General features: G+C 36.6%; 1 non-coding gene and 1 pseudogene across 1 annotated transcript; one reads left to right on the top strand and one right to left on the bottom strand.

Annotated features, from left to right (window-relative positions):
* Positions 1-2154: 2154 nt before the first annotated feature.
* LOC128567115 (U11 spliceosomal RNA) lies at positions 2155-2288 on the bottom strand. Its single transcript, XR_008374778.1, has one exon. It is a non-coding gene; the product is annotated as a U11 spliceosomal RNA (small nuclear RNA).
* A 1185-nt stretch (positions 2289-3473) lies between these two features.
* Positions 3474-3574, top strand: LOC128567067 (uncharacterized; annotated as a pseudogene).
* The last annotated feature ends 7924 nt before the right edge of the window (positions 3575-11498 follow it).

The following is an 11498-nucleotide window of genomic DNA, read 5'->3' as shown; positions in this document are numbered from 1 at the left end:
TTTTCTGACCTTTCGATCCCTTTCCCTTTCTTTTAAGGTAGTCCGTCTTCCAGTGACCCTCTTGATTGCAAGAGGCACATTGACTGTGACTTAAAGTCTTGCTCTGATATCCATCCTTTCTTTGATGTAGAGGGTTTTTTACTGTCTCCACGTACATTACTACTGGTTTTTGCTTTTCTGTTTCCCTGGCACTGGATACCTTGAAAGCAGTGTCAGGGTTCATTCCTAGAACTCTCTCTTGTTTTCCAGCTTTCTTTTTATGTAAGAAGCACTCTGCTGGATGAAAGTCATATTTATCATTCAAATTTTTGGAGACCACTAGATTTATATCAGTGTATCTATAATGAGCTTGGTAAATAAATGGGCTCCAAAAATTCAGAGGGGCCCTCGTTAGCCTTTTGGAAGACTGTCAGAACTTTGTCTAAGCCCACGTGCTTTGGCATGCCACCTTCTTAGTCCTGCCAGAACATATGTTCAATAATGATCCAGGCAGGTCATGTCCCTCTGGGGATTGATGTCCCAGTTAGGATTCACAATTGGAACTGCCCCAGTGGGGCCAGGGATTCTATTTGAATTTAATTCGTGAACGCATTGAGCCTCCTCATTTGCTTTACCTATTACAAGCATCTTCTCATCTGAGGTTAAAAGCATGCTTAAAATAAATTAAACATCTATCCAGGTAGGCTGCTAGATGGTAAAGAGAGATTCAAAGATATCATTTTCTGTGGGTTTCTCTGTAAGGTGGGTAGGCACTTTTCCATTTTAATAAGTCAGATTTTGAGAACGTTGCAAACAGGCCATGAGCAGAACAACACCTGTTGGGATGCCCTTCCAGCTTCAGCCTGCCCATGGGGACTTGCCTAAGTAGGTGTTGTCCTTACTCGACTTATACCAATACCCTGTCAAAAATGGATGACTTGTAGGGTCTTAGAGGGGGAAACCATTCTAGATCCCTCACAATATTGACGTGGAGGTGGGGAAATCACCCCTTCCTTTCATCGAGTGCCTCATATGACAGTGGTGAGGCAGTATGGGTTGGTACTGCCACTAGGGCGAGAGAATCTGCCATGGTGACCACAGACGGGAGTGGCACAGACCCAGGGGAGCAGTCACCAGAGTGACCAGGGCAGGTGCACCTATCGGTACAGCCTCAGAAGAAGCTATGGGGGCTGCTCCAGCAGCTGAATCCATTGCTTTTAAGAGGCCCATTTCTTCCATCCTTTTCCTCCTGGATGTGGCTATCCTATCTAGGAAGGGTTGGCACAAGTCATTCAGAGAAACTTGTCTAGTAACACATTGTGGTAGTGATCCCTACAAATATAAAGTTATTTATTTATTTTTTTTTTGTAGAGACAGAGTCTCACTTTATGGCCCTCGGTAGAGTGCCGTGGCATCACACAGCTCACAGCAACTTCCAACTCCTGGGCTTAAGCGATTCTCTTGCCTCAGCCTCCCAAGTAGCTGGGACTACAGGCGCCTGCCACAATGCCCGGCTATTTTTTGGTTGCAATTTGGCCGGGGCCGGGTTTGAACCCACCACCCTCGGTATATGGGGCTGGCGCCTTACCAACTGAGCCACAGGTGCCACACTAAAGTTAATTTTTTAAAGAGCACTAATAACCATGGAATAACACTAGTGATGGTCTCCTGGTTCTTATATTATTTTTAATAGTAATTTCACCTCTGTCATATAGGAGGTTTGATATTGATTTGAGTTCACTTTGGGGCTCTCTATTCTGCTCAATTGTCAATTCTAACCTGGTACAAATATTAAACTGTTTTACTAAAAACACATTTGAAAGTCACATTTGATGCATGACATGGCAAATCTCCATGGGGTGATCTTCATCGAAATGTTTTTTCGTCACTGAAAATTTATACTTCTGTATAAACTTTAGCATTAGTTTACCAAATACTCACAAGAGTAAAAAGTCCCTGAGTATTTTTATTGGCATTGTAGTACCTAAATTGAAAAATTTGTAGGGATTGTTACCTTTATGCTACTAAGTCATTCCAAACAACGGTATTTTATACATCCTTTATTTTCTTAGATTTTTAAATGCCTTTCAATAAATGCTTACAGTTTTATTTTTAAAAACTTAGATATTTGTTTTCTATTTATTTATTTATTTTATTTATTTTATTTTTTTAAAAACGGGCGCCGGGACCAACGATCACCAGCTGCCCAGATAACAAAAAATTATGCTTCCGAAATCTCTTGATGTCGATTCCACACAAAGAGCAGTTGAGTTGCCCCACGTGTGCCACTCACGACAGAAGCTCTTTTTTGTTTTCTATTTATTTTTAAATGCTTTATATTTTTGTAATTTCTGTAAGTAATATGTTTTAAAAATTATATTTGCTGATTCTTATGGGAGATTTATAGGCACAAATGTAATTTTTATAGATTGATTTCATGATTCAGCTGTCTTATCAAACTCTATTGAGAGTACTCATGATTCATTTGTAAATTTCATGAAGATAAGAAATGTCCATGGATAACCTCATTTGATTGAGGAATATTCTTATTTTCAGTCACCATACTTTTAAAAATTTTATTCATCCTATTCTTTAGTTACAAAAGAGAAGGATATATATCTGCCTAAGGATAAAGCACTATATTGCACCTTAATTTGTTTAAAATGCATATATGACTTTTATCTGGGCGTGGTGGCTCACGCCTGTAATCCCAGCACTTGGGAAGCCAAGGTAGGTGGATTGCCTGAGCTCACAGATTCAAGACCAGCCTGAGCCAGAGCAAGGCCTCCTCTCTAAAAGTAGCCAGATGTTGCTGTGGGCGCCCATAGTCCCAGCTACGCTGGAGGCTGAGGCAAGAGAACTGCTTAAGTCCAGGAGTTTGAGGTTGCTGGGAACTATCATGCCACGGTACACTACTGAGGGTGACAAAGTGAGATTCTGTCTCAAAAAAAAAAAAAAAAAAAAGCATATGACTTTTTGAAGAAAATAAATAAATTTGTCTTGTGGGATTTTTTATATGTAGTTGTTTAGTTCTCTTATATTTAGTTACATAAGATAACTAAAATAAACAAACAAAAATGTGAAGTAGGAAATACACAGACCTAAATTATTGCAAACTGTCTGACGTTTGTAAGAAAAAGGTATAACAGTAATCAAAATAATTATAAAAATATATACCTCTATGCTGAAAATTATAGAAAAAAATTGCTAACAGAATGCAAAGAGGTATATCTAAACAATAGAACAAATGGAATTCTAAAATCAAAATTCAAATAATATTTTAAAAAAAGGAAAGTACAAATAGGAACAAAACTGTGCAAGGGGAAGTTGAAAACCAAAAAAATTGGTAGATTTATGTGATCATTGATATTTCTATAAAATTAAAAGGACTCACTTCTCCATTTAAAAATTAGAATCTTTATCAAATAAGATTCAGCCATGTGCTGTCTAGAAGCGACTAACTCTAAAAACAGAGATGAAGAAAGGTATAAAGTGTGCTCGCTTTGGCAGCACATATAATGGAATGACACAGAGAAGATTAGCATGGCCCCTGAGCAAGAATGACATGCAAAATCGTGCAGAGTTCCATATTTTTAACCAGTGAGAATAGCTCACATCAGAAAGTCTCAAATCTACAGATGTTGGCCTGGATATGGAGAGAAGGGAACACTTTTACCATGATGGTGGCACTGCAAATTAATACAGCCTTTTTGGAAGGAACTATGGGTAATCCTCAAAGAACTCAAATTAGACCTCTCATTTGATCCTGCAATCCCATTACTAGGCATCTACCCAGAAGAAAAAAATTCCTTTTATCATAAGGACATTTGCACTAGACTATTTATTGGAGCTCAATTTATAATCACCAAAATGTGGAAATAGTCTAAATGCCCACCAACCCAGGACTGGATTAACAAGCTGGGTATATGTATACCATGGAATGCTATTCAACCATTAAAACAAATGGAGACTTTACATCTTTTGTATTAACTTGGATGGAGTTGGAACATATTCTTTATAGTAAAGTATCAGAAGAATGGAGAAGCAAAAATCCAATGTACTCAATTCTAATATGAAACAAGTAGATCATCTAATACATACCCTCATAAGAGAAAAACTCAAATCAATTCAAAGTGGGAGGATAGGGGGATCAGGTAGAAGAGAGGAGGGAGGGGGATGAGAGGTTACCTGTATGGCACACTTCTTGGGGGTGGGACACAATTATAAGAGGGACTTTACCTAACAAGGGCAATCAATGTAACCTAATTTTTTTGTACTCTCAATGAACATGAAAGAATAAAAAAAAAAAAAAGAAGAAGAAGAAGAAAGAAAAGTATAAACTAAGTGTAGAAAAAGATCATCTCCCACACGTAGTTGCCATAAGAAGTTTGGAGTACTTGTAAAATATCAGATAAAATGGACATCAAAACAAAGAGTGGTGTAAAAGTAAACGTATTTCAAAATAGCAAAAGGAACAAACAATAATCACAAATGTCTATATATGCATACCTAATACAGTTTCACAAAATGCACAGCATTAAAGATAGAAATGGATGCTTCCACAAATTAAGGTGTGAATTTCAACATCATCCCCTAGCAATTGATTTAACACCTAAATAAAATAAATAAAACTATAGAAGTTTTGAACAACACTGAAATAGTTAAGTTTATGTGTCAATTTGGTTGGGCTACAGTATCCAGATATTGGGTCAAACACTTTCTGGATGTTTCTTTGAGAGTGTTTTTGGAAGATATTAGCATTTAAATTTGTGCACTTTGAGTAAAGCAGATTGCCTTCCTTCTCCCAACTAGCTTAATGCCCCAAGAGAACAAAAGACTTACCTCCCTTGAGCAAGAAACAATTCTACCAGCCAACAGACTTGAACTGCAATTTCAGCTATTCCTGTTCTCCAACCTGACTGGTTCACAAAGCATAGTTTGGAATGCTAGTTCCTTACGATAAGTCTCTTTTTATACATTTATGCATATATGAGTTGGTAAACCCCAATACAAACACTATCAATGCATATTATAGAAGACAAATAAAAGTACAGTTGTGTCCAGTACATAGTATTTCACAAAGATTGAACATAAACTGTATCAAAAAATGCAACCAATAACAGGAGAAATGAGAGAAAGAGAAGATGACTGACAAGACAGAGCCGTTGGCAGACTGTCCTGAGGGATGGAAAGGTTTCAGAGGGGAGGGTGTTGAAAAGCACAGGTCAGGTATAATCTGGGGGGAAAGTTGCCACTCTGCCAGAGATTTCATGGAAAGGAGTTGTGGAACAAAATGGAAAGAAAAAAGGTATTTCCAGAGAGCAATCTGCAGAAGTTCAGAGCCCAGTGGAGGGTGTGGGTGGAGATTTTGTTTCTCCATCCCTCACACCCCTGGTAGTCAGTGGGCATCTGAGCTGCTGGAGAGCTTTTTTACCTTTTTTAGGGCTGCTACAACACTGAACTGGGAGCTTCCGGAAAATAGAGTGTTGGATTTCCAGCCATGTTCTGGAGCTAAGACAGTGGACACCACACTGCTTCTCCACTCATAGTGTTCCTTTGTCCACCCTAGAGAGAGATTCAGCCCTTCAGTTTTCACATCATCTTTTCTCACACAGATAGTTGCCAAGTCCTGCCCAGGATGCAGTGGGCCTTGGACAATTTGTGTGATCCCACAGCTTGGATATTCTTTGCAGAGTTTCTTCTAGGGAGAGGTATAAGGAGGGCTAGAGTGTTGGCTTTCCTCCACGCACACTCCTGTCCTCCCTCAGCCCTTCCCTAGCCTACTGTAGCTAAGAACAATTGAGCCAAGACTCTCAAAAGTGGCTGTGTCTTCTCTGTTGGGGCACCCATGTGTCTGAGGTTTGCAAAGAGAATTGAGTCCACATCTTTCCCCTTGAGGACCTGCAGTGGCCTAGGGAGCTCATTCTGGAAGTTACCTGCCCTCCAACACATCCTGGAGATGCCTATAGGTAGGACGAGCCATATTAGATGGATGCTGCTCCCACAGGACTTGATTGGGTTGCTTGGGACACAAAAGGGAGATTGGAGAACTAAACTTGAAAAAGGAATCTACGTGGGCAGAACTGTCACAGTTCTATCACAGGAGAGTATAGTGTGGGACTGAACTTGCAGGCAACTGGTGGAGCATGTTGTACAGGGAAGTTCCTAACCCATGGAGTTCTGTTTGCAACTCAACACTGGAGGAGATGCAGGAGACAAAGGTGAAGAATAGTGAAACCCACTCCTGAAAGCCAGTCTGTGAATCCCAGACAGTTACTTCCCTGAAAAGACTTTCTGATTTGATGAAGCCACTTCGCCTTTCTGAGTGGTTTTCCCCTGTGGCCAAGGAGCCAACCTTTGATACCTTCTGAGTCAGTTCTAGAGTCTTCCTCAGCCTGGTATGAAAGCAGGCTCACCTGATCCGGCCCTGCCCAGCCTTACTCTTCCACCCTCCTCTGCTGTAGTGGGGGAAAATTATCCCCTGGAAACTCCAGGGTCCCTCCTACAGCCTGGGTCTAGTTTCACTGTTCTGCATATAGTTATCCAGTTTTCCCAGTGCCATTTGTTGAAGAGGGTTTCCTTTCCCTAGTGTGTGTTCTTGGCAACTGTATTGAAAATCAGTTGGTTGTGTAGATGTGGCTTTATTTCTGCATTCTTTATTCTGGTCCATTGGTTAATGTGTTTATTATGACCCAATACCATGCTGTTTCATTTACGCTAGCTTTGTGATTTGTTTTGAAGTGAGGTGGCATGGTGTCTCCAGCTTTGTTCTTTGTGCTCAGAATTGTAGAATTATTTTGGCAATTAGTGCTTCTTTTTTTTTTGTCCCATACAAGTTGTAGCATTATTTTGTCCCTTTCTATGAAAAATGATATTGGAATTTTGACAAGGCTTACATTGCATCTTTAAATTGTTCTTAGCAGTTTGGACAGCTTAATGATACTAATTCTAATCCATGAGCATGAATGTTCTACCATTTGTTTGTGTATCCTCTTTAGTTTCTTTTATCAATGTTTTATACTATTTTCCCTTGTAAGTCGGGGAGATAAAGCAAACAAACAAAAACCCTAAGAATTCAGTTAGCATAAATTTAATCAAAAGATTAAACAGAATGGTTCTGGCACAAAAACAGAGAAGTAGATGTATGGAACAGAATAGAGAACCAACAGATGAACCCAGCTACTTAACATCATTTGATCTTCTATAAGCTAATTAAAAACATTCAGTGCAAAAAAGACTCCCTATTTAACAAATAGTGCTGGGTGAACTGGCTGGTGACTTGTAGAAGACTGAAACTGGACCCACACCTTTCACCATTAACTAAGATAGACTCTCACTGTATTCAAGATTTAAACTTAAGACATGAAACTATAAAAATACTAGAAGAAAGTGTAGGGAAAACACTTGAAGAAATTGGCCTGGGTGAATATTTTATGAGGAGGACCCCCCAGGCTATTGAAGCAAAACCAAAATTACATTACTGGAACCTGATCAAACTGAAAAGCTTCTGCACAGTAAGTAAAGCAATCAGACAGCCCTCAGAATGGGAGAAGATATTTGCAGGTTATGACTCCGACAAAGGTTTAATAACCAGAATCCACAAAGAACGCAAATGTATTAGCAAGAAAAGAACAAGTGATCCTATCTCAGGGTGGGCAAGGGACTTGAAGAGAAACTTCTCTGAAGAAGACAGGCACATGGCCTACAGACATTTGAAAAATTGCTCATCATCCTTAATCATCAGAGAAATGCAAATCAAAATCACTCTGAGATATCACCTAAGTTCAGTAAGGTGATAGCCCACATCAAAAACCCCAAAACCATAGATGTTGGCGTGGATGTGAGAAAAGGGAACACTTTTGCACTGCTGGTGGGAATGCAAACTAATACATTCCTTTAGGAAAAATGTTTGGAAATCACTTAAGAATCTAAAAATAGACCTGCCATTCAATCCTTCAATTCCTCTATTAGGTATATATCTAGAGGACCAAAAATCACTTTATAACAAAGATATTTGCACCAGAATGTTTATTGCAGCCCAATTCATAATTGCTAAGTCATGGAAGAAACCCAAATGCACATCAACCCATGACTGGATTAATAAATTGTGGTATATGTACACCATGGACTATTATGCAGCTTTAAAGATAAATGGAGACTTTACCTCTTTCATGTTTACATGGATAAAGCTGAAACATATTCTTCTTAGCAAAGTATCTCAAGAATGTAAGAAAAAGTATCCAATATACTCAACCCTACTATGAAACTAATTTATAAGTACCTACACTTCCATATGAAAGCTATAACCCAACTATAGCCCAAGTTGAAGGAGAAAGGGGAGAGAGAGGGGTACGGAGGGGGTAGGATGGATGGAGGCAGGGTAATTGGTGGGAGCACAACTACGGTGCATTTTATAAGGGTACATGTTAAATCTACTAAGGGTAGAATATAAATATCTTAACACAATAACTAAGAAAATGTGGTGAAGGCTATGTTAACCAGTTTGATGAAAGTATTTTAAATTGTATATAAAACCAGCACATCTTACCCGCTAATTGCATTAATGTACACAGCTATGATTTAATAAAACACAAAAAATAAAAAGTAAAAAAAAAAAACTATGCCAAATCCCACAATGTAGCATGGATTATTGACTTTTCTTCTACTGCATCCATATGTATAAAAGCAATGTCTATAACCACCTTGTAATTATTTCAAAATGCCAATATTGAATATTTTACTTCTTTATTGAACTTATTTATGCATATTTTAGCTATGAATACTTTGTATTATGTAACAATCAAAGATAAAAAGTACCATATCCTATGGACTGGATTTATAGATTCTAAGTTATTATATATTTGATATTTGTTGGGACAAGAAATAGTTTAATGCTGTCAAAGATGATTTAGGCAAGACTAGTATGTAGTATTCTAGGTCTCTGCTTAAATCAAAATTGACTCACAAAATCACACTTTCCTCAAAATACTTTTAGTTTTCTTCTTCTTTCTACATTTTATACATATATTTTTATTTTATCTTGGAATGGCAATCTCTACACAGTCCGATATAATTTTATGCCATTATGAGAATGTGTTGGGATGTCCTCTGCCCAATATGGTTACTACTAGCTCTGTGTGGCTATTTTGCACTTGAAATGTGCCAACGTGGATGAGGAATTTGTTCTTTGAAAGTATTTCATTATAATGAAATATTTTAATTTTAAAAGCCATATTTGTCTACTACCCTGTTTCCCTGAAAATAAGACATCCTCTGAAAATAAGACCTACTTACAGGAAAGATAAGATGTCCCCTGAAAATAAGACCTAGTGCATCTTTGGGAGCACACCTTAAAATAAGACACTGTCTTATTTTGGGGGAAACAAGGTAGAGACCCTATTGAACAGTGAACTAGAATATTTAAAATAATATTGATTAGAGTGATAAAGTTTTTGACAATCTATACTTTAAACTAATAATTTTCATTAATACACCATTACCAACTAATCCTAAAACATTTTAGTCTAGAAGATGCCAGTTATTCTAGAGATTTGGATTATCTCAAGTCTCTCTCATTTGCATTACTTAGTAACAAAGCTCATGATTCTCAAATTGCAAATGTACTACAAAATAATATTTGAAGTTATTCACATTATGTCAAATAGCATGAACCTTGAAGTTTATGTATTAAACGTATATAATGTGAATCAAAATGTGTCTTTGTCACTCAATTGCATTGGGTGAATGAATTGGTCTTTCAAAGTCTTAGATTCCTCACTGGCATAAGTAACAATCAAATATCATATAGAGTTGTAATAGACTTGAATGGTGTAATACTTAAAATTCCTTAGCAAACCATTTATCCCAATGCATATTATTATTTGATTGATGGTAAATAAAACAAATCAAATCACTAATACTTAAAGAGTATTTATCATGACTGTCAGCTGTTGTTGTAAAGCTTTACGTGTGTTCATTCTTTTAGTCTTCACAGCAAACTTTTGAATAAATTTTATTATTATCTTCACTTTATAAGTGAAGGACAGTTGTGCTGCAGAGATGTTAATAGCTTCTAAAAGATTATATAACAATAAGAGGGGGAATCAGAACGTAAAACAAGCATCTTAGCTTTAAATACCCTGAAGAACTTACTGTGTAGGCTTAAATACTCTGAACTTCCTGTGTAGGTTTTGACTTTTGAAGTGTTAGACTACATAAATACCATTTAATACTATAATAACAATTTTTTACTATATTTCACTTAACCTTTAATTTTTATTTTAAAATTAATAGATTTGTTTATTTCAATGAATTTAGAGTGTACAAGAGTTTTGTTGATACAAGAATGAATTGCATAATGGTAAAGTCAGGGCTTTTAGTGTACCTGTCACCCAAATAGTATTGAAATTTTATCAGGGCTAAAATTCTTTAATAGAATTTTTTTTTTTTTAATATATGCACTCAAAGAGAGAGAGAAGAAGAGAGAAAGAATCCTCTATGTAATTATTTAGCATTATGCTAAAATATTGATTCTCTGTGAGAAGTAAAACTACATAGTAACAGTAGCTTAACAAGACTAAAGTTTCATTCTTACACAGCCAGCTGGAGAAATGCATCTAGAATTGACATAACAGCTCCATGCTACTAAGTAGGCAGGGACCAGGCTCATTTCCCTCATTATTTCATAATCCTTAGGTTATGACCTTCATTTTTATAAGCCAAAATAGAAGCATCCATTTTTCAAGTAGAAATAGAAAAAGAAGTTGTGAAGAAACAAGTGTTCTCAGGGATATTTTCTTCTGGAGCTACTCCTATAAGCCACATGATGACATTAGCTTCAGTTACACGGCCACATCTGTCAGAGAGGGTAGGAAAAATAATGTAATATTTATTCTGCTAGCTCATGTGCCTACCAAAATATTTTAACATTATAGATTAAAGATGACATAAATTGGGACAAAACTGTCAATTACTCGCACAGTCCATTGTATATTCATATGCTGCATTCTAAAAGCTAATGAAAAGATAAAGATGCATTTAGTTATGCAATTTATTGTATCTATAAAATAAATTTAGAGCAAAGTTAATACAAGTGATTTCAGTGAACATAATTCATCCATATAAATACACAAAAAGCATTATATATACATATATACACATATGAACACTACACAAATACTATAAATACACAACAGGAATTACAGATACATATATTGGTATGTTTGATATATAATAGATGATAGATAATTAGATGATAGGTAGATAAAGATAATATTCCTCAAGGATCCTCATAAAGACAATAGTGTTTAATAATACATAGGATTTTGTTTTTGATAGGTTTTTGTTTCTGGTCCCTATCTTAAACATTGTTATTGTTAAATTTTGAGCTTTTAATTTTGTCAAGGCAAAAAGTGGAAGCCTAACGAACACATGTATAATTGAAAAAAAATACATAGCATTTTTAAAAGAAGTTTTGTATTTAACAATCTGCTCTACATCATTACCACAAAGGACCTTTA

This window comes from Nycticebus coucang, chromosome 15 (genome assembly GCF_027406575.1).
Source record: "Nycticebus coucang isolate mNycCou1 chromosome 15, mNycCou1.pri, whole genome shotgun sequence".
NCBI lineage: Eukaryota > Metazoa > Chordata > Mammalia > Primates > Lorisidae > Nycticebus > Nycticebus coucang.
The sequence above is the reverse complement of the archived record's forward strand: the minus strand, read 5'-3'. Positions and strand labels throughout refer to the sequence as shown.